Consider the following 23470-nt stretch of genomic DNA (forward strand, 5'->3'; position numbering starts at 1 on the left):
ATCAGCGGAATATTCAATTGAATTTGTCTAAGCATTTCCATGAATTTCTTGTATTGATCATCTTTCTTTTGCTTTGCGAACCTTTGAGGGAATGGTGCAAGAGTTAGCTTCTTCCCACTGCTTGGTGTCTTTTCTTTATTAGGAGCCTTTTCCACCACCTATTCTGGGAGTTGTTCAAATTCCTTCTCCTTGCCTTTGTCCACTTGTTCCTGTTCAATTACAACTTCAGTGAGCTCCGTTGACTCATCGGTCTCTAATGTCACTGGAGTAATTGGCACTGTGTCTCTCCTATATTGAGCAACTTCTTGCTCTCTGTCTAAATCCCTTCCATTCCTGAGACTCACTACCATTAGCTGATTTGGGTTCTGCTCCTTTGGATTGATGTTTGTGTCTGCAGGCAACGTTCCTTGTGGGCGATTGTTTAAGGCCATAGATAACTGGCCTAATTGAGTTTCAATGCCTTTAATAGCCAAATCATGTGCGGCTAAATTTTCTTGCATCTTTCCATTTGTCCCAATGAGTTGTTGCAGCATGCCCTTGATTTCAATCATATTACTGTCCTGCTGTTGATGAGGCGGTTGGTAAGCCAACTGTTGTTGGTGCTGCTGATTGTAGCCCTGTTGCCTTTGATAAGGCACGACTTGGCCTTGTGGTCGTGCCCCCCTGGAATGGTATTGTATTGTTGCTGGGTTGGTCTGTACTGCTGATTTTGAGGTCCCCATTACTGTCCACCTTGCCTCTGACCCCCAAAATTATTGACGTAATTCATGTCTTCTCTGAAGCCCTGGTTATTATTCTCTCCACTCCACGAGCAAACATATGACTGATTTATGTAACGAGTGCATGTGCCTCCATTTGTTCTGTCAACAATGTGAACCTGTTTCGTGCCCATCTCATCAATATTCTTTGTCAACAAGATCATCTGGGTCATGAGAGTGGCTGTGTTTTCTGCATTTGTATTATTTGGGTCAAGAGCAACAGAATGCACTATTGGAGTAAGTGTTGTATCCCACATCATCCAGCCTGAATTTTGAGCCATCTTGTCAGGAAGAATCTTACACTCTGTGAATGATTTGCTCAGGAATGCACCCTCGGCTGAAGCATCTACATTGGCCTTCAGACTATCAGCCAAACCCATATAGAATCTCCGTCCTAGCATCTGATCTAGAATGTCATGGTGTGGACACTTCACTAGCATACCCTTAAACCTCTCCCAGGTTTCCTGCAAAGTTTCAGTCAGTTTCTGCCTGAATTGCAATATCTCATTAATTTGCCTCGCAGTTTTGTTGGGTAGATAGAACTTGTTTAAGAACTGCTTGATTAGTTCCTCCCAAGTAGCAATGGAGTTTATTGGGAGCGAATTCAGCCAAGTTTGAGCCTCCCCAGTCACTAATAATGGGAACAGTAATAATTTGATTGCTTCAGGAGTCACATTCGGCTGTCTTTGAGTGACACAAATTGATAGAAAGTTCTTCATATGTTGTTGTGGGCCTTCGATGTACGACCAGAAGAACAACCCTTTATTTTGCAGCAAGTGCAGCATGTTGTTGGTAATCTGAAATGTCTCCGCTTGTATCAGAGGGACTGCAATTGCGGTGGCTAGGTTATCAGCAGTTGGTTGCGCCGAATCATATAGAGCAGTTTTCGGCACAAGAGGTGCTACCACTCCGATGTTTGGGTCAACTTGATCATTCCTATTTTTCTCATTGACGTTCTCGACGTCGTCCATTTCAATTCCGAATTGTTCGCCTTAATTTAGTTGTTTGCCCTTCTTGTTAGCCTGATTCAATGCCCTGAATGCTTTCTCGGGATCTGAGAGTCCTTCAAAAAAGTTCACCAGTTCTCAAGGAGCTTCTAGGCATGCACCTAAGTCACAGAAGAGTTCAAACATGAGAATTTCAATGGAAATATTTTTAACACCACAGAAAATTGATATAAACTAAAAATTCTAGCAATTCTTCCAAGTTGTAATAAATAACACCGTTAGTTTCCCGGCAACGGCGCCAAAATTTGATTACGCCCAACTATGCCTTATAAAAAGGACTAAGGAGTCGCTGCAAAAATAATCCGGTTCAAGAGTCCGGAGTCGAATCCCACAGGGAACTAACCTATTTGCTACAACTTTTAGTATCACTAATGATAAGCTCAGATAATTTTCAGAGTTCAAGATTTTATTTGATAATTAACAGAAGTTATTTAACTAAGGAAAAATGACAATAAAAACTATCAATAAGCAAGAATGAAGCTGAATTCAAGGGTAAAAGAATCTAGGGTTATTGATTTCCCCAATTATCAGATTAATTCCTGACACGTTAGCTATAATCTCGTCGTAACACTCTATAAAGATGATGAGTTATTGCTTACCGTACTTATCTCTCGATCAATTACGATAATTTACTAGAAGCATTCTCTCGAACTACTCTAGTTGACAATTTGTACAACTCATTAATATCACACCAAAGTTTCGTTATCTCTAATCCCGCTTTTAAATTTAAGTAATTAATCTCTTAACTTACTCGAAAGTAGCATTGTTCAACAACAATCTAATCAATTGTTCTTTCTCAAGCAACACTAGACAACTAGACACGATTAATCAAGGGCCCTTTCAATTAATCACAAGAAACACATAGTTGAACAATTATAGAGTAAAAACGGCTCAATTATATCAATACGTAATCAAGACTTCATCCAACATTTAGTTCCATCAACCCTAGATGACGGGTTTAGCTACTCATACTACTATGCACCATTACAATATAAAAAGTCATAACCAAAAATGAAATTAAGAAGAAGAAGATGATGAAAAACTCGTAGGAAAATTCTCCGTCTTGCTCCTTTTGTGTTCTTGCCTCCAAAGTTCTTCTAAAAATAGAGATACCCTCTTTTGGGTGAGCTGGGCTTCATATAGGTCAAGGTTAGTCGTCTCTCAAATTACAAAATTGACCTTGGACGATTTTTCTCGGAAGCACGTGCGCGGCCGCGCACTTTGGCCAGTTTTTGCGTGACATGCGCGGCCCAGTGCGCGGCCGCGCATAGACCGCGCACCTGGAGGATTTTCTGTAGCATTTTTTCTTTCTTCTTTTTAAGCGTGCTAACCTCCAATTGGCCTTCAATGCTCCATATTAGCTCCAAAACACTCTTTAACGTCCTCATAGCCCGGAATTGCTCTTGCAAAGCATAAAGATCTTAATTAGAGCAATTTGTTATCATTTAAAATTCAAATATCAATAAAGTGCAGCTAAGTTAGAGTACAAATAGTAGCTAAACTACATAATTATAGCCTACTATCACAGCCCTAGCTAGAAATTTAGCTACTCATAGTGGATATTGAAGAAAATAAAGAAGAAAAGATGATAAAACTCATATTGAATAATTAATAAATGAAAATCCAATGTAAAATCAACAATATAAACTAAAGTTTCTTAAAAGAGTAAAGAAAAACAGCTACAGAGTTTCTGGTATTCAAAACTTGACCTAATTTCGTGAAAGTAGTCTATTTATACAAAGCTAGAATTTTCGGACAAAATTACTCTTTCGGAGTTTCTGCGCCCGCATAATTCTGTGTGCGGTCCACACTTTTCTTCAGCTCTTGACAGGAGTGGATTCTGCGGCCGCACAATTCTGGATTGCGGCCGCATCTCTTGAGTTCTGCGGTCCGCATAATTCTGGGTGCGGCCGCACATTTGATTTCTGCGGCCGCACAATTATAGTGCGGTCCGCAGTTCTTGTTGGGCTTGAATTTGATACTCTCTGAACTTTGACTTTTGCGGCCGCATAATTATTGTGCGGTCCGCACTGTACACTGAAGCTCTGTTGATTCCTCTTCATATTCTGCGGCCGCAGATAGAATTTTGCGGTATGCACTTGAGCCTGTGTGCTTAATTATTGTCCTTGTTCAAAATCACTCCTTCTTGAGTTGGATTTCATCGTAATGGCTCATTTTCCAATACTCCTACAAGTAAGCATATTTCAGCAATTTTCGGGAATACCTTTAAACAATTTTGAACTAAAACGAAAGTCAAAAGGCGCAAATAAGTAGTCAAAATCCCCACTTATCAACTCCCCCAAACTTAAGCTTTTGCTTTTCCTCAAGCAAATAAGGTAATTCTCACCTCCACAAAATAAGAGCTATTCCAGCTAATCTATGGTGAATCAAACACACATCAATTGGGACCAACAATTACCCATACACTCATGAATTATCAACAAGGCAATAATTTGAAATTTTAAGCACAAATAGTTCTAATGCGACACTTGATCATCAAGAGTTGACTTTACTCATCAAGGAAGTTTGCTCTTTCATGTAGGTCACTGTGAATCCCAAACTCCTCCTCCTCTACTCTCCGTTAGCTTATCTCACTTAAGAATGTAGCACTCAATTCAAGGATTTGTAAAAAGATCGCTCATCTCTCTCAAAAGAATATCACAAGTACGAATCTAAGTATAATATGCTTGCCCCTCATGTAAATCACCACTAATGTAAGTTCACTCGGCTTGAAATTACGTAGGGCTTTTTCGGGATGTAATGTAGGCTTTTGGACTAATATAGGAAATGTTGGAATAGAACGGGTTCATCTTTCCTTAAGCACTCCATTTTCTCTTTTTAGCTCATGCTTTGCCGACTTTTTGAGGCATTTTCTTTTTCCTTAGGGGAACTAGAGAGACTTGATATCACTCTTTCTTGGTCATGATATTCATTTTATCATTCTTTGTTTTATCCATGCTTTGCATTTTTGCTTTTCTTTGAATCCCTTCAACTCTTCAATTTATTCACTTTCTTTTTGCATTTTTCTTTTATTCTTTCTTTCTTTTTCTTTGCCTTGCCTTTTCTTCATTTCGTTTCTCTTTTTGTACCTTGATACCACTTTCAAACTCCTCGTCTCTCCCCCAAACTTATGTTTTTGCCAATTGCTTCTCATGAGTGTTAAGGAAAGCTCGGGTGCCAAGAGAAGGTCACTACAAAACGGGTAAAGGCTTGTAATATGATTATCAAATGAGAAATGCTTTAGGCTCAAAAGGGTTGACTAAGGATAACATCATTGGTGGGCCATGGAAAATTTCAAAATGGGTCAAGGAAATCCTACAACCACTTCTCAAACCAAGCAAAACTTAAAATTTCATCTAGAAACACATTCGGGGCAAGTTCCAGACCATTCGCACAGGTACTTGGACTTGAAATAGAACATCTCACCTCTCACACAGCTGGATTATTAAATATGATAGAGTCTAGGGCCCACAACAACCGTATTCAAGATTGAAAATCACTAATGGTTCAATTAAATCACTCGATGATTTCTTAAGTCAACACAAGAGTCACAAGGTCACTAATTAGAGCTATTTCTTTCCAAGAATTTGTTTTTAATCATAAGCATGTAGTTAAGTGTGTTGGTACCAAGTGAAGCGTGCTTGACTCTTCTATTTCGACTCAATTAGGTCCTCTTATTCATTATTACTATTATTCTTACCTAAACATCAAAAACGGACTCAATCCCTTAAGAAAGTTGTCACGCCATCCATCGTTAGGAAGGGTCACCCGGTTCCCACAAAAATCACCTTTGGAAAGAACCATGGTATTAATAAAACCAAAGGCTTATTGATCACTTAAACATGAAAAGAAACTACTAAATTAAAAAGAAGCTATTAACGTAAATAAGAAGCTATTAGACTAAACATTGACTACTGAGAAAATAAAATAAAGAAGCTATGAAGTAAACTGCTGAAAGCATAAATGAATATACAAACTGAGAAAGGGAAAGAGAATATATAAATCAATAGAGAGAAGAATATGTACATAATGAAAGTAAAAATAAAAAGAGAATGTTATCAGTTATTACATGCCAAAGTCAAATGTCATATCAAATCAAAATAGACCACCCCCTGAATAAGAATAAGCATTATCCTCAATACTTAACAAAAATAAAAATAAGGAAATTTGAAAGAGTAGAGAGGACTCCCTATGTGGTCTCAGTGTCCATAGTAGCATCACCTCCCTCAGGCTCCTCCAACTGGATCTCATCATCCACTGCTCGGGGAGTAGCTGGGTTGGTGAACATCTGTAGCACCGCCTCAGCCGTATGGATAGCGAGGTCTGGCTCCTCAGACTGGCCAGCTGGTTCCACTGGTACTGATGGTGATGCTGGGTCTGCTGGTACTGATGGATCTGTCTCCATCAGTAAGTCAAAGGGAAGATCACTAACTACTGCTATCTTGGTCACTTCACGTCTCAACTTGTCCACTGATTTTCTCGAAGCCTGGGATTTTCTCATCTTCTTCACCTGTTTACCTAGCTCCTCAATTTCTCCCCCATGTGCCACCAAGGTATCCATGATGGTCTTCTAATTATCCAATATCTTCTCCAATGTTTCCTCCACTGACGGAGGAACCTAGGGTGCTGGGGCAGAAGACTGTGCTGCAATAGCACTAGATAGGTCAGACAACTTTGCAGTAGCTGTCTGCATCTAGTTGTTGAGACTTGCCAGTGTCTAGGAGACTCGCAGCGCAGTGAGTGGATAAGTGGAGGAGGAAGGCAGTGATACTGATGTTGATGGCCCTAAAGATAGAGGTGGTGGCATGGCAGTTGTCTCGGTGGAAGGCCTGGCTGTTGTGGAAGGCATAGAAGCTGTAAAAGGCATAGCAGTAGAATCTGCAACTACCACCGATGACTCATCAAATTGGCCTACGGTAGAAGTCGACTTACCCTTGTTCTTTGAGTTCCTTGGGTCCTTCAGAGAGTACCAGGAGAAGGGCTGCTTAGCCCTAACCTTCGTATCAAAGCTCTTGGGCTCTACCCCTGCATCCGTGAGATACTCCGTGATAGTGTTGGGATACGGATGTGAGCTTTCACCCTGCCTGACAACCAGAGACATGTTGGCCGACATGATAACACCCACATTAATTGGGTACCCGACCATGATAGATGCAACTAAGACTGCCCGAGGGATTGGAAGATTGTTTTTATTCCGGCTTGGGTCTATGTGACTGCATACAAATGTTTGCCACCCTTTTGCTTCAAAGTTAAAGGTGTTCCGCAGAATGGGAACCCCTGTTGTGATCCATGGTGGTGGTGGTCCTGGAGCTGCTAGTATCTCAGCTAGCCAAGGGCGAGCTGCATCACCCTTTGCGAACTTCTCTAAATACTGCACCGGCTCTATATCCTCGAGCCCCAAATAAGTGTTCAGGGTGCTCTGATCAAATCGTACTTTCAAGTTCCGCACCTTAGTCACCTTAGTCCCCTTCTTGATATGTGCCACATTGGCGTAAAACTCATGGACTACGTTCTCTTTTGCATCCAATACGATTTTCGTGAACCACTTCCACCATTTGCTTTCCCGAAATTGTCTTAACTCATTTGGATTGTGCCTATCCAAGTCTTTCAACAGGAACTGATGCTCAAGTGTGAGGGTTCTCTGGGGCCACCACTCTCGAAACCTATTGAATGCAGTCAGGCTCACAAACCTATCTTCCCAAACTTCCTTCTTCTTTGACCTTTCCAGGCCTGCAACTCTGGTATCAGCCCCCCGACCGTCATCTAAAATATCATCATCATCATCAACTGTGACTGGTGCGATGGGGCATGAGTAGATGAGGGCTCCGAAGCCTGGTTGTTCCCTTCCGATCCCTCGTAAGTACTCTCAGAAGAGGTAGTCTCATCTCTCAGTTGGTATCTATCCTGGGGTAGCTGTGGCTGTGATGGCACAGCAGGCTGCCTTTGCACTGAGTCGCCCTCCGATGCTTCCCTAGACGGGGCATATGAACATGATTTGGAGGGCTCCGGTTGTCTACATCGGCCTATTGTTTCCTTCTTACTAATCACTTTTTGCATGGAGAGTGGTAGGGCACCCCTGCCTCGGCCTCAAGAGGGGTTCACCCCTCCCCTTGGGTGTATCACCTCGTACCCGTGATCTAACCATTATCTGCAATACATAGCAACATGAGTAAGTTAAAGTTCAAACACAGACTATAAAATAGTTGCAGACAAAATAGTGGGCAGGAGGGGGAAGTGCGGTCCGCACAATTCTGAGTGCGGCCGCAGAATGGTTTGTGCAAATCGTACAATTTTGGAAGTGCGGTCGCACAATTGAAGTGCGGTCCGCACAATTCTAAGTGCGGCCGCACAATTCAAGGCCCAGAAATACCAATTCTCTGAAGTTTTGATCTGCGACCGCACACATTTTTCTGCAGCCGCAGTTCAGTTTCTGCAGACCGTACAATTTTGAGTGTGGTCCGCACAATCAATGCACAGACCTTTCCCTCGCCTAAGGATCTGCGGACCGCACAATTCAAAATTATACGGCACTGAACTTAGGGCTTTTTCAATTTAGCACAATTTAGACATGGTATTGGCAAATTAAACATGATGCACAGTTTACCCATCCCCCAATTAACAAGTATGAAGTTACCCACACTATTTTAAGCACACATGATGATTCATTTTGCCATTTAGGCCTAAAAATAACTAAACTAATAAAGAACAAAAATTAAGAAATTTGAAAGAATCTAAACATGAATTGAACATAGCAGTAATGAATGATGCAGGGAAGAATCTAGGGTGATGAAGTTAATGCGAGACGATTGAATCAATTTGAGTGCACTGTGCTTGCTTTGGTGTCAACTAGTCAGAGTGTGTAAAGTTTTGAACAGTGGTAGAGGGTCACTATTTATAGCTTGATCGACTAGGGAAAAATGCTAAGCTGAGCGAGGCCGCACAATTTTATGTGTGGTCTGCAATCCTTACCTTTTATCAATTACCCTTTTTGATGACTGCGGTCGGCATATTTCTGAGTGCGGCCGAAACTTTTTGTGCGGCCGCAGATCAACCATTTATCTGCAATTCAAACTTCAGTGAGTTTGCAATTTTGTGATCTCCAGTTGTATGGTCGCACAATGAATTGTGCGGCCGCAGACTCCTTTCTGATGTGGCCATCAAGATTGTGCGGTTCGCACAATAAATGTGTGATACGCACTTTTTTCCACACTTAGCATTTTTCCTAAGCACAGTTCCTGCAATATACTTCAAAATCAGTTAGCACAAAACAAGACCTATCTAAAAAATTAAAAATAAAAATAAAAAGAAACGTGGGTTGCCTCCCAAGAAGCGCCTGATTTAACGTCGCGACACTACGCAGATTACTATCAATCACTTAAAATTGTGATGAACCAAAATGTCATCTTTAAATTTAATAAGTAATTTGGTGTTCTAAGACCTCAAAAAGTACCATTTATCATTCCTGCACTTGCGTGCACAGTCCGTACAATTTTTCGGAAAGTTTTTATGTGAAAAATGGATTAAAATGGGAAATAGAGCTTTAAAACTCAACTAAGTTGACTTTGGTTAACATTTTGAGCAAACGGACTCGGATCAGTATTTTGATAATTTTGGTAGGTCCGTATCATGATTTGGGACCTGGACGTATGCCCGGAATCGAATTCCGAGGTCCCTAGCCCGAGATATGGAATTTTAATAAAAAAATAAAAGCTTGAAAGCTTAATGATTTCTAAGAAATTACTGATGTTGGATTTATTGACCTCGGGTCCGTATTTTGGTTTCGGAGCCAGACATAGGTCTACTATAATATTTATGACTTGTCTGCCGAATTTGATGAGAAACAGAGTTGATTTTACATGATTCGGACGTCCGGTTGTAAAAATAAAGGTTTTAAAATTTTCTTGAAAATTTCCTTTGATTTGTTGTCCGATTCGTAGTTCTAGGTGTTAGTTTGGCGATTTGATCGCGCGAGCAAGTTCGTATAATATTTTAGGACTTGGGTACATGTTTGGTTTGGAGACCCGAGGGTTCGGGTGATTTTCGGATGGGCTACAGGATGATTTCGGACTTAGGAAATCTGGTTTTCTGCAGACTTCAGGCTTCTGGTGTGTTCTTCTTCGCGTTCGCGAAGGTACTCTCCCGAACGCGAAGAGCAAATTGGGGCTGGCACATTTTGTGCTTCGCGTTCGCGACAGAGTGACCGTGTTCGCGAAGGCTTGAGGTTCAAAGCTTCACGTTCGCGAAGGGAAAGAGGCTGGCCAGGATAATTGCCTTTGCGTTCGCGAAGGCCAAGCTAGGCAAGCTTCGCGTTCGTGAAGTAGCCCTCGCGTTCGCGAAGTGTAAAATGGGACATCACAAATTTGTGCTTCGCAAACGCGAGGTACTGACCGTGTTCGCGAAGGGTAAAAGTCCCGAAAACAAAACTTAAGTTCTTGAAAAATGGGATTCGTCCCATTTTCAACCCTTTTCCATTTTTGAGCTCGGGTAAGGTGATTTTTGGGTCATTTTCACGGGAAAACATTGGGGTAAGTGTTCCTTATCCTATATTTATTATGTTTCATGATTTCATACTCATTTATATCATGAATCCGTGAATTTATGAAAGAAAAATCATATTTTTACAAAATCTTCCAAAAATGAAAATTTAAGATTTGAAGGTCCATTTGACATCGGAATTGGATAATTTTTGTATGGTTGGACTCGTCTCGGAATGAGTGTTCGGATTTTATAAATTTTTCTGAGATTTGAAACATGGGTCCCACTGTCGAATATTTTATTGAATTTTGGATTTTTATCCGGAAAATTTATAAATTCATATGGAATTAATTCCTATGATTCGTATTCAGTATATCAAATTGTTTGTGAATAGGATTTGAAGAGTTTGAAGACAAATTTAAAAGGAAAAGCTGTGGTCGAGTAATTGATTGGAATTTGCAAAGCGAGGTAAGTGTCGTGGTTAACCTTGACTTGAGGGAACAGAACCCTTAAATTATATGTTATGTGAAAAGAATGTGAACGATGTATAGGCGAGGTGACGAGTGTCTATACGCCGTAAAATTAATTGTTTGCCTGCTTACTTGAAAAATCATAAATTATTTTAAATCATAAATTAATTATTATAATAATTGTTTCTCTCCTATTCTTTGTCATATATTAATTCTTGAATTCATGCATTAATTGTTACATGCTATTTGAATTATGTGTTTTAATTGTTATTTGACATTTAGCATATTAAATATTAAACTGCCTATTTTCTCCCCGATTTCCATAATAATTTGTTATTTGTCACTGTTTGTTTCATAATTAAATCATAATTATTGAATGCTTGTTGTCTTATAATTTTATATTAATTGTTGTATTTATTGGGGAAATTTCTTCTATAAGAATTGATTGAAATGGATATATTGGAGGATCGGGTTGCACGCCACAACAGACTTATTAAAAAGTTCATATTGGAGGATCGGGCTGCACGCCACAACAAACTTATTAAAAAGTTCATATTGGAGGATCGGGTTGCACGCCGCAACAGACTTATTAAAAAGTCAATATTAGGGGATCGGATTGCACGCCGCAATAAACTTATTTAAAAGTCACTATTGGGGGATTGGATTGCACGCCGCAATAGACTTATTTAAAAGTCAATATTGGTGGATCGGATTGCATGCCGCAACAGACTTATTTAAAAGTTTATATATATACTTGATTGAAATAAATTTATGACAGACTTGATTAAAAAGAATATATTGGGAGAGCGGGTTGCACGCTGCAACAGAATTGAATGTGAATATATTGTGAGAGCGGGTTGCACGCTGCAACAGAATTGGTTGAAATAATAATGGATTATGACTGCTGAGTTGGCTTCAATTATTATAAATGAGTTACCTGATTTATTTCTATTATTTGTTGTTGTTATTAATATTGCGTACAGGTTAATGTAAGTGAACCGCCTTAGCCTCGTCACTACTTCGTCGAGGTTAGGCTCAGCACTTACCAGTACATGGGGTCGGTTGTACTGATACTACACTCTGCACTTCTTGTGCAGATTTTGGAGTTGGTCTCAGCGGCGTACCATAGACTTGCTCGGATTCCAGCTACCAGAGGAGACTTGAGGTATAACTGCATGGCGTCCGTAGTTCTGAAGTCCCCGTCTATTTTACTTTAGCTGTGTGTTTATTTCCAAGCAGCTTTATATTATTCAGACCTTTATTTGTATTTATTCTAGAAGCTCATGCACTTGTGACACCAATTCTGGGATGGTATTTAGACACCGTTGTTTTTATGGATTATTTTACTATATTTCAAACTTTGCTTCCGCTTTTGGTTCCTTGATTATTAATAATGTAAAGATTGTTTAAAAATTGGTTAATATTATTCTAACATTGGCTTGCCTAGCAAGTGAAATATTAGGCGCCATCATGGTCCGAAGGTGGGAATTTCGGGTCGTGACAGAAATGAATCAATGCCACGACGTGGCCATCATCAACTTTTCCCAAATAACGCTTCACCCGGTGACCATTGACTCTAAACACTTCATCATTTTTATTCTTCAAGTCTAATGCACCAAAGGGTGTCACACCCACAACCTCAAACGGGCCACTCCATTTAGACTTCAACTTTCCCGAAAATATCCGTAACCGAGAATTGAACAATAACACAAGATCACCTTCTTTGAACTCCTTGTTCCTAATGTACTTGTCATGGAGGTACTTCATCTTCTCCTTGTATAAGGAAGAACTTGTATATGCATGGTACCGAAATTCATCAAGTTCATTTAATTGTTCCACCCTTAAGTTGGCGGCGACATCCCACTCAAGATTTAGCTTCTTCAATGCCTACATAGCCTTGTGCTCAAGTTCCACCGGAAGGTGACAAGCTTTCCCAAACACCAACCGGTATGGAGACATCCCAATCGGTGTTTTGTAAGCCGTCCTATAGGCCAATAGAGAATCATCAAGTTTCTTCGACCAATCCGTCCGGTTGGCATTCACTGCCTTTGACAAAATACTCTTGATATCCCGGTTGAAGACTTCCACTTGTCCGCTTGCTTGAGGGTGATGGGGGGTCGTGACTTTGTGAGTGACACCATACATGTTAAGCAAGATATCAAAAGCTTTGTTGCAAAATTGAGATCCCCCATCACTTATAATGGCCCTCGGAGTACCAAACTTTGTGAAGATGTTCCTTTTCAAAAATGCCACCACACTTCTAGCTTTGTTGTTGGGTAGAGCAAAAGCCTCAACTCATTTTGATACATAATCCACAGCTACCAAAATGTAGGTGTTCCCACAAGAGCTTACAACCGGTCCCATGAAATCAATACCCCACACATCAAAAATATCAATTTCCAAGATGGTGGTGAGGTGCATCTCATTTTTCTTTGAAATCCCACCGGCCCTTTGACATTCATCACAACGCTTGACTAGATCATTTACGTCCTTGTAGAGAGTAGATCAATAGAATCCACAACTCAACACTTTCGCCGTCGTTCTCGCTCCACCATGGTGACCACCATATGGTGAAAAGTGGCAAGCATCAAGAATTTCCACTTGTTCCTCCTCTGGCACACACCTTCGAATCACACCATCGGTACAAATCCGGAAGAGGTACAGTTCATCCCAATAGTAGTCAAGGCAATCCCATTTGAGTTTCTTCCTTTGGTTTGAAGAGAACTCATTCGGTACAATACCACTCACAAGATAATATGCTAATTCGGCGAACCATGGCATCTTGGTTATTGAAATGGCTAGAAGTTGCTCATTAGGAAAGGAGTCATTGATTTCAAGGCCGTCATGTGGCCTCCCTTCCTCCTCCAAGCGAGACAAGTGGTCCGCCACTTGGTTTTCACTGCCTTTGCGGTCTTGGATGTCTAGATCGAACTCTTTCAATAAAAGCACCCATCTCATTAACCGAGCATTTGAATTTTTCTTGCTCATAAGGTACTGAAGTGCCCCATGATCCGTGTGGACAATCACCTTTGTACCCATCAAGTACGGGCGAGACTTATCCATAGCAAAAATAATAGTAATGAGCTCTTTTTTTGTCATATTGTAATTGACTTGGGCATCATTCATGGTCTTACTAGCATAGTATACTGGATGAAAGATTTTGTTGACACGTTGCCCCAAAACTGCTCCGACCGCCACATCACTAGCGTCACACATGAGCTCAAAAGGCAAGCTCCAATTCGGGGCGGTGATGATAGGAGTAATTGTCAATTTGAACTTGAGCAATTCAAATGCCTTCATGCAATCCTCATTGAAATGGAATTTGGCATCTTTCTCCAAAAGCTTACACAAGGGGTTCACCACTTTAGAAAAATCTATGAAATGCCGGTAGAACCCCGCATGACCCAAGACACTCCTCACTCCCTTTACGGATGTTGAAGGTGGAAGTTTAGAAATCACCTCTATTTTTGCCTTGTCGACCTCAATGCCATTCTTTGAAATTTTGTGGCCAAGGACAATGCCTTCCTCAACCATGAAATGACATTTCTTCCAATTGAGTACCAAGTTTGTCTCTTCGCATCTTGCCAAGACCTTAATCAAATTTGTCAAGAAATCATCAAAAGAATTCCCGACAACTGAAAAGTCATCCATGAAAACCTCAAGGAAATCCTCCACCATGTCCGTGAAGATAGCCATCATACACCGTTGAAAAGTCGTCGGTGCATTGCATAAACCAAATGGCATCCGCGAGAATACGAAAGTACCATAGGGACATGTGAAAGTAGTCTTCTCTTGATCCTCCGGAGCAACAAGAATTTGATTGTAGCCGGAATACCCATCAAGGAAACAATAAAAAGCACGGTCGGCCAATCTATCAAGCATTTGATCAGGGAAGGGAAGTGGGAAATGATCCTTCCTTGTGACTTTGTTGAGCTTGCGATAGTCCATACACACTCTCCACCTAGTCACCGTTCTTGTAGGAATCAACTCGTTCTCGTCATTGGTGACCACCATCATGTCCCCTTTCTTTGGGACACATTGCACCGGATAGGTCCACGAACTATCGGAAATGGGGTAAATAACCCCGGCATCCAACCACTTTATAATCTCCTTTTTTACCACCTCTTGCATTGCTTCATTTAGTCTTCTTTGATATTCAACGGAGGGTTTGGCATCATCCTCCAAAATAATCTTGTGCATGCAAAAGGCGGGGATTATACCCCGGATATCCGCCAATGTCCATCCGATAGCTTTTTTCCTCTTTTGTAGCACCGCCAATGTGGAGTCTACCTGCATGTTAGTCAAACAAGAGGAAAGAATAACCAGTAAAGTAGTACAAGGTCCAAGCAATTCATACCTGAGATGTGGAGGCAATGAATTTAACTCCAAAGTGGGAGGCTTCTCGATTGAGGGCTTTGTTGGAGGAGACTTCCGATTTTCAAGATCTAAGGATAATTTGTGGGGTTCATAAGTGTAAGACCCCATTGCTTGCAATGCATTCACACATTCCACATAGCCATCCTTAGCATCATCATCAAGGTTGAGCAACCCGGCCTCCAAAGTATCATCCACATTCATCATGGCACTAGTATCATAAATAATCACATCGGTCACCAAGTCCACAAATGAACAAACTTCATTGCTATTCGGTTGCCTCATAGATTTGCACACATGGAAAACCACCTTTTCATCACCCACCCATAAAGTGAGCTCAACGGCTTCCACATCAATAAGAGCTTTCCCCATAGCAAGGAAAGGTCTCCCTAGGATAATAGGCACCTCATAGTCTACTTCACAATCAAGAATCACAAAGTCCGTCGGGAGGATAAATTTATCAACAAGAACCAACACATCATCAATAATACCCAATGGTCTCTTCATAGTACGATCTGCCATTTGTAACCTCATAGATATGGGTCTTGGTTGCCCAATTCCCAAAGTCTTGAAAACCGAATAGGGCATCAAATTGATACTTGCCCCAAGATCACAAAGAGCTTTTGCAAAGTCGGCGTTTCCAATAGTACAAGGGATTGTGAAAGCGCCGGGATTTTCCAATTTAGGAGACATTGAGTGCACAATTGCACTCACTTGATGTGTCATCTTTATAGTCTCACAATTCATCGACCTCTTCTTTGTCACCAAATCCTTTATGAACTTTGCATAACCGGGCATTTGCTCCAAAGCCTCAACCAATGGCACATTAATAGATAGGTTTTTCATCATGTCAATGAACTTTTTGAATTGGTTCTCGCCATTTTACTTGGCAAGCCTTTGAGGGTATGGAGGAGGAGGCCTTGGCATTGGTGCCTTAGCCTTTGGCACTACCGGTTCCGGTATGTCTATAATGTGCTCCCTAGACATGTTCACTTCCTCTTAAGTCTCCTCCACATTGTCATCAATACCAATTCTTACTTCCTCATTGGCTTGCACCAAATTGTTTGGAATCTCATCTTCTTGAATCACTTGTTCATCATCCACAATTTTTCCTTTGATTTGAGGTAGTCACATCCCTACCTTTTCCATCATTGTAGTCACGTTCATGTCATGTCCCGTGTTATTCCCACCCTTTGGGTTCACCACCGTATCACATGGTAGTGCCCCCTTAGGAAGAGTGTTCAAAGCTTGCGATATTTGCCCCAATTGAACTTCCAAATTACGAATTGAAGTGTTGTGAGAGGCTAGTTGAGCATCGGAGTCGGCATTCTTCTCCATCATTTGTTTGAACATGTTCTCAATTCGCCCCATCTCAATGTTGGAAGAGCTAGGACCATGGTAAGGATAAGGATGCGGGTTGCTTGGTTGTTGATACATAGGGGGCCTTTGAAAGCCTGACCCCCAATTCCCTTGGTTATTATTCCATCCCCCTTGGTTGTTGCCTCCCCAATATCATTGACTATTGCCACCCTAATTGCTTTGGTTGTTTTGACCATTCCAATTTCCTTGATTGATCCAATTACCTTGGTCGTTACCACCACTCCAATTGCCTTGGTTGTTTGAGTTCCAATTCCCTTGATTACCTTGAGATCTCCATTTTTGTTGATTCAGGCCTTGAGAGTTGTTTCTTTACCATTGGAAGTTGTTCACATATTGTACTTCCTCCTCTTGTTCATTGTAAGATTCATCTTGGTCAAACCCACTATCTTCTTGCACATATTATTCCGCACGGTTTTGCACTTGTTGACCCTTTTGCCTTTGCTTGTTCACCATCATATTTACTATTCTCCATTGCATTTACTTGCTTAGGACCTTCAACTTGTTGAAGTTGAGCTTTGGCTAATTGATTCATTGTAGTGGTCAACTCGACAATTGCTTGCCCATGATCATGCAATTATTTATGTAGGTAAATCACATTTGGATCACCTTGAGGAACATTTGCTCTACTTTGCCATGCCGATGAAGTATCCGCCATCTCATATAAGATCTCACAAGCTTCGTCATATGGTGTTTTCATGAAATTTCCACCGGCAAGTCGGTTGACCACGCATTTATTGGTAGTGTTGATCCCCCTATAGAAAGTTTGTTGAATCATAGCCTCCGTCATGTCATTATTCGGGCACTCTTTCACTATAGCTCGGTACCTCTCCCATATCTCATGCAAAGGCTCATTGGGTTCTTATTTGAATGCTAGAATCTCGTCTCTAAGAGTAGCCATATGCCCGGGAGAAACAAACTTGGAAATAAATTTCTCCGCCAATTCATCCCATGTATGGATGAAATGGTTTGGAAACCTTTCTAACCAATTCAAGGCTTTCCCCCGTAGAGAGAAAGGGAATAGCCTCAACCTTAAAGCATCCTCGGAGACATTTGCCTATTTACTCCTCCAGCAAGTGTCCACAAACCCTTTCAAGTGTTTGTACGCATTTTGATTCGGAGCCCCGATGAAGAATCCCTGTTGCTCTAGCAATGTGAGCATAACATTTGTGATTTGAAAGTTACCCGCCCTAGGGCGGGACTATGGCACTTGCATATCCTTCGTTTGGCAACACCCGGTGTGGAGCCGCTCTTGGTGGAGGTGGGGGTGGAACGGGAACGCTGTCTTGAGGCGGTCGGCCTCGTCTATTTGCTTGAGGTTCAAGAGGAACCTCTTCCACTTGGTCATCTTCCACGTCCACATCCCCCAAAGGCATGTTTCTGAGAGGATCATTGTTTTTGAGAGCCATTGTATCACTTACAATTTTTCACCAAAAAGATTAGTAACACGGAGGGAAAAGAAGATAATTCACACACAAAACCAAATATATAGCTAAATCTATTTTTATGCTCCCCGGCAATGGCGCCAAAATTGATCTCGCCCAAGTCACACCTCAAATTGGGGTTGTGAAGCGGTCGATTGCAATAATAATACCCAACTAGGAGTCGGGATCGAATCCACAGGGAGCGTAGATAGAATTAGTGGGATGTATTTGGTCTAAGCACGTGAATTGTCTAAGTTGCACTTCCATAAAATTTGTTTTGATTTTACTTCTAAAATTATACTAGGGATTGCAATAGAAAATATGAAACTAGAGAAGAATGTTTTTGTTGTTGTTTTTCAAATATATAAAAGGTCTAGGGTTGTGACTTCCACCTGGGTGTTTGCCTAACGGGTTGTGCGCTTTAGAGAGAGTTTCGTTGGTCGGGGTGTATTATAGCAATGAACACTCAAATACCCACTCAATACATCTCGGTAAGAGAGTGATTTTTTCCAATTTGGCTTTCTCAAGTCCAAATGGGTATTGAACTATACAATCGATAAATTGCTCAAGTCGGGTTTTACTATCTCTAGGTTCAACCCTTTAATTGGGACTATCAATCTCTTGATTTCATCCCAAACTCTTGTTAGCCAAGTTTTCCTAGACTAAGTCTCTCTTTCTCAAGTAGAGACCAAGTTAAATAGGCTTGAACCAATATTTACAACCATTAATTCTACAATTATAGCAAGAACTAGGCTAAATAATACATACCCAACCATAAACAAGCCCTAAATCAAATACCTATTAGGTTCCCACACTAGGGTTGGGTCACAACCCTAGCTAGAAATTTAGCTACTCATAGTGGATATTGAAAAAAATAAAGAAGAAAAAATGATAAAACTCATATTGAATGATTAATAGATGAAAATCCAATGTAAAATCAACAATATAAACTAAAGTTTCCTAAAAGAGTAAAGAAAAACGGCTACAGACTTTCTGATATTTAAAACTTGACCTAATTTCGTGAAAGTAGTCTATTTATACAAAGCTGAAATTTTCGGACAAAATTACCCTTTTGGAGGTTCTGCGGCCGCACAATTCTGTGTGCGGTCCGCACTTTTCTTCAGCTCTTGACAGGAGTGGATTCTGCGGCCGCACAATTCTGGATTGTGGCCGCATCTCTTGAGTTCTGCGGTCCGCATAATTTTGGGTGCGGCCGCACATTTGATTTCTGCGGCCTCACAATTATAGTGCGGTCCGCGGTTCTTGTTGGGCTTAAATTTGAAACTCTCTGAACTTTGACTTTTGCGATCGCACTTTACACTAAAACTGTTGATTCTTCTTCATATTCTGCGGCCGCAAATAGAATTCTGCGGTCCGCACTTGGGCCTGTGCGCTTGATTATTGTCCTTGTTCAAAAGCACTCCTTCTTGAGTTGGATTTTATCGTAATGACTCATTTTCCAATACTCCTGCAAGTAAGCATATTTTATTAGTTTTCGGGAATACCTTTAAATATTTTTGAACTAAAACGAAAGCCAAAAGGCGCAAATAAGTAGTCAAAATCTCCACTTATCACAAACCTGCAATAGAAAACAATAAAAGTTACATGTGAACCTCTTGCAATGCAACTTATGAATGACACAATTGACATAATGCATATGCCACCTACATTTGTGTAGTCCGTTGTCCTAAAATCACCTCAGTGGCCTCGCTAGACAGGTAGAATAAAGAAATAAAAATCTCAATAATTTGCTTACTGAGGTGAGGAGGAACAAGAATACTTAACACGACATACCAATGTCTTTGCGCTCCCAAAATCTCAAAGTGCTAGCTTGTGTATGGGGGAAATTAACCTACAAAAATAATATAAGCCACAAACAATCACAAGTGAAAGGTAATAAGTGAAGTAATAAGACAAACATATATTATCAGACAATCAATCATAAAAATCTATTTAACCAATCATAGTTAACTATATTTTACAGCTCAATATAATCTTCAAATAAAATGCACTTTTGAGATTAACATTTCACAACATTCTAAACAACAAAGCCTGAAACTTCTAACATACACATGAACAAAGGAATAGTTTTAAAATGAGATACAAAAGAAAAACAACATAGTGAACAAAAATATTCAATAGCACGAACACTCTAATAAGTAAAATTCCTCGATTGTGAGGGAAAAAACACACATCAGCAAATCAGATAAAATTACCAACATGCATAAAGAAATTCCAACAAAAAATTACCCAAAAGAACATAAAAGCTAACATATACCCACTAAAATCCAATTAGGAACAATAAATATCCATTTGACAAAGAATAGAGGAATCCTCACAGGAATAGAAAAAATACAACACAACCCAGAGACAACTTAAAATCCAAATAAAAAAAAATAAAAATAAAAAAACCATGTGAAAGCCGCAAAGAGGAGCAAAGAAAAGGAAGAGGATGTCAACTTTGATGAGTGAGAGAGTGCTAATTCTGGATTCTACAATCTGGGTGCATGAATTAAGTGAGCATCTGGGAAATAAAAATGAAACTGGAAGAGGAAATGAAAAAGTACGTGTAAATAGGAAAGGATTATTAATGAAATGGGCCTAACTTCACTGTACAATTTATATATCCATTTGTACAATAGTGGAATATGAGTTCACACACCCCTAGCCATTTATACGTACGACCCAAAATTTAGAGCTAGGTTTTTATACAATTAGATTTATAGAGGAAACAGGTTAATCTAAGTCAATATTAATATCAAAAAGACAGATCTAGTATACTTGTGGTGACTACCAAACATGTTGACGAGCGCAAAACATAACACGAAGTTGAAGCTCGCTAGCCAAATATAGTATAGTTTAATTATCGTCTCCACATGGATTGGATTTAAACAATGTTTAAGTAATTTCTGGCTTAACACTGTTCAGGATGATTAACACTTTGGTTAGGATGATTAATAACTAAAATTAACTATGAAAACTAAAGCAATTAACAATTGATCACAAAAAGACAAGAGTTGAGCAACACTGAAATAATCACTGGGAGAAATAAGATCATGACATGATAAGTGCAAGATAGCTATTTGGGATCTAACTCTAGTTCAATTCACTCTAATGTTCTAATGATTCTCACGAATTCACTCGATGATTAGTTCAATCGTCTAGCCAAGACTCCTCTCTAGATTAAATCTGAACTCTACGAGATGAACTAATATAAAGCACTGTGAAGATATGCAAGAATACGTTAATGGTTAACCTTTAGGAAAACGTCTCTCGAATATTCTCCTAACTTGATTTAATCAACAATTCAACAAGCTCTTTCGATTACTTAAAAGAATAACTGAATTAAACCAAATAAAATAATGCAAAGATAATCACCAACATATTCCTCTTTCGATTAAATAAACTGGTGAATAAAGTTGCAATCAATTCAAATCTCCATAAACGAATTCATGCAAAGAGCTAGAGTTATAATCCACAAATATTAATCATAACACCATATCCGTCAAACTCTAAAGTAAACTACTCCATAATCATGGAGAAAGTCATCACAAATAAAGTTGAAGAATAAGAAAACATGAATTCAATCTAAACTCCGGTGTTGAGTTGAGGAAAGAATGATGAGTCCTTGTGCTTTGAGTCTCCAATGTTCTTCCAATCTTTCTGTTTAACCAAAAATAGATTTGTCGGTCAAAGCCAATATCTAGAGAAAATCGGGTTACTGATAACCAAGATTTACTTCACTTTCCCAACAATTTTGGAAGAATAGATCAAAGTATGGAAATGATTGACAAAAGAAAATAAGAAATAAACTGATAATCACTCCCCAAAATTAAGGTTTAAATCTTGGAGAATAAAGTAAAGAATAATAGTGTGAATTTCAATAGTAATCGTAACTTGCCCTTAAAAAATGACATTTTTGTCCTTATATAGGAGCATACAATTATAACGGTTTCCATACTTAATTTGGACTCACTAATGGTATTAATTGTATTGATTGCCCGTTATCATATATTACTGTAACTGATACATTTATGACTAAAGATTTCTTGTAACTGTACCGATTTCCCTTCCTTATTTTTATCAAGTTCGTGTACCTTCCCTTATTTGCAGCCTTCATTCATTTCGCTCATGTTTCTCCTTTAACAGCTGTCAGGTCCGGTTTATTCCTCAATATAACCCCGTGGATGTTTCTCCCGTGCCTTTTCTGCATTCTTTAATTCGTCTAATTAAGAGTGTCACTTGTCCTTACATCGATGTTCCATGTGTCATGCCCCATCAGCTTGTTGATAGTCAACGTGTCATGTCTTGATAGTCCCCCAACTTTCTGAATATTCTCAATTGAATATTCGAGAAGTGATAAGTTTTTATGGCAGGAATTCCTTGCTGCCGTTTCTCGAGAATCATTATGCATCCTTCAGAATCGATGTGACGCATGTCACATTCATTTAATGCACATGCCACGTGGCTTCTTGTGATTGAATCTGCAGTTTCTCAGTGCTTTTTAGGGTTTTTTTTTTGCGGCTGCGTCAATCATAAAGTGACGGTTCCATTATGACGCTTCATAATGACTAATTTTAACGACGGTCGTATCTCCTTATAAATACTTTATTTTTTTCGATTTCTTGAAACCTTCTTCCTTATTTACCCATTAACTTAGTCTTTCTTTGTATCTCTGTATCTTTCTTCTGTATTTTCATTGTTAAACATGTCTTCATCAACACTGGACCCTCGCAAAGTTGTGATCGTTGACGAACTTTCTCCTTCTACTGCTCCTACTAGAAGTAGGAGAGGTGGTAGGCTTCGTAGTCTTGGTTCGTTATATAACCGTGGTTCCTCTTCTCAAAGTAGTTCTACCAAGCCATCTTCTTATAAACCTAGGGCTCCTCTAACCCCTAGATCTTCTTCTAGAAATATGGACATGAATGAACCTGTGTGTGAACCTACAGTTGCTGAGATTGTTCCTCAAGAATTTTCTTTTGCAACAGACCGTGAGACCATGAGAAATCAAGTCTATTCTATAGCTTCCCTTAACCCTGTTGAACTTTATCCAAGTTTGATCACTCCCGGTCATCTTTCCTTAGTTCGACGAGAATGTCATTGGAAACTAGATTTCCCAGTTTTAATCCCTGGTGCTAACCAAATAATCACCTCTTACCATGCCGGTTTTTCTTTTGTTTATACCTACCCTTTTACTTTAGGGTTTAAGACTCTCATTGATCCAGTGATCATCGAGTTTTATCGCTATTTTAACGTGTGCCTTGGCCAGATTGGTCCCATCGTGTGAATGGTTGTAACATGCCTTCGTTATTTGTCGAATTTGGTTTCCATCCCTTTTACCTTTCGTCACTTACTTCACCTTTACTCCCCCAAGTTGTTTCGTGAAGGAGTCTTTTCCCTCGTGGCTAGAAGTAAAAGAGTGTTAGTTAGCCCTGAGGATGACTGAGATCGTGGTTGGTATGCCCGCTTTGTTGCTGCCCCCACTAGTGGGTTAGTGGGTAAAGAAAATATGCCTTTTCCAGAAAAATGAAACTTTGCACGTAAGTTTTCTTCTCTTTATTTTTTTTATATGCCTTGAATTCCTT

At 39.9% G+C, this 23470-nt stretch overlaps 1 long non-coding RNA gene and 1 other non-coding gene across 2 annotated transcripts; one reads left to right on the forward strand and one right to left on the reverse strand.

Annotated features, from left to right (window-relative positions):
* Nucleotides 1–1169: 1169 nt before the first annotated feature.
* Nucleotides 1170–1276, forward strand: LOC142170051 (small nucleolar RNA R71). The gene has a single exon (XR_012699666.1). It is a non-coding gene; the product is annotated as a small nucleolar RNA R71 (small nucleolar RNA).
* A 17553-nt stretch (nt 1277–18829) lies between these two features.
* On the reverse strand, nt 18830–20440 carry LOC142169901 (uncharacterized). Its single transcript, XR_012699535.1, has 3 exons — nt 19680–20440; nt 19465–19595; nt 18830–19353 (listed from the first exon to the last, which is right to left on the reverse strand). It is a non-coding gene; the product is annotated as an uncharacterized LOC142169901 (long non-coding RNA).
* Between the last annotated feature and the right edge of the window lie 3030 nt (nt 20441–23470).

This window comes from Nicotiana tabacum, chromosome 15 (assembly GCF_000715075.1).
Source record: "Nicotiana tabacum cultivar K326 chromosome 15, ASM71507v2, whole genome shotgun sequence".
Taxonomy (NCBI): Eukaryota; Viridiplantae; Streptophyta; class Magnoliopsida; order Solanales; family Solanaceae; genus Nicotiana; species Nicotiana tabacum.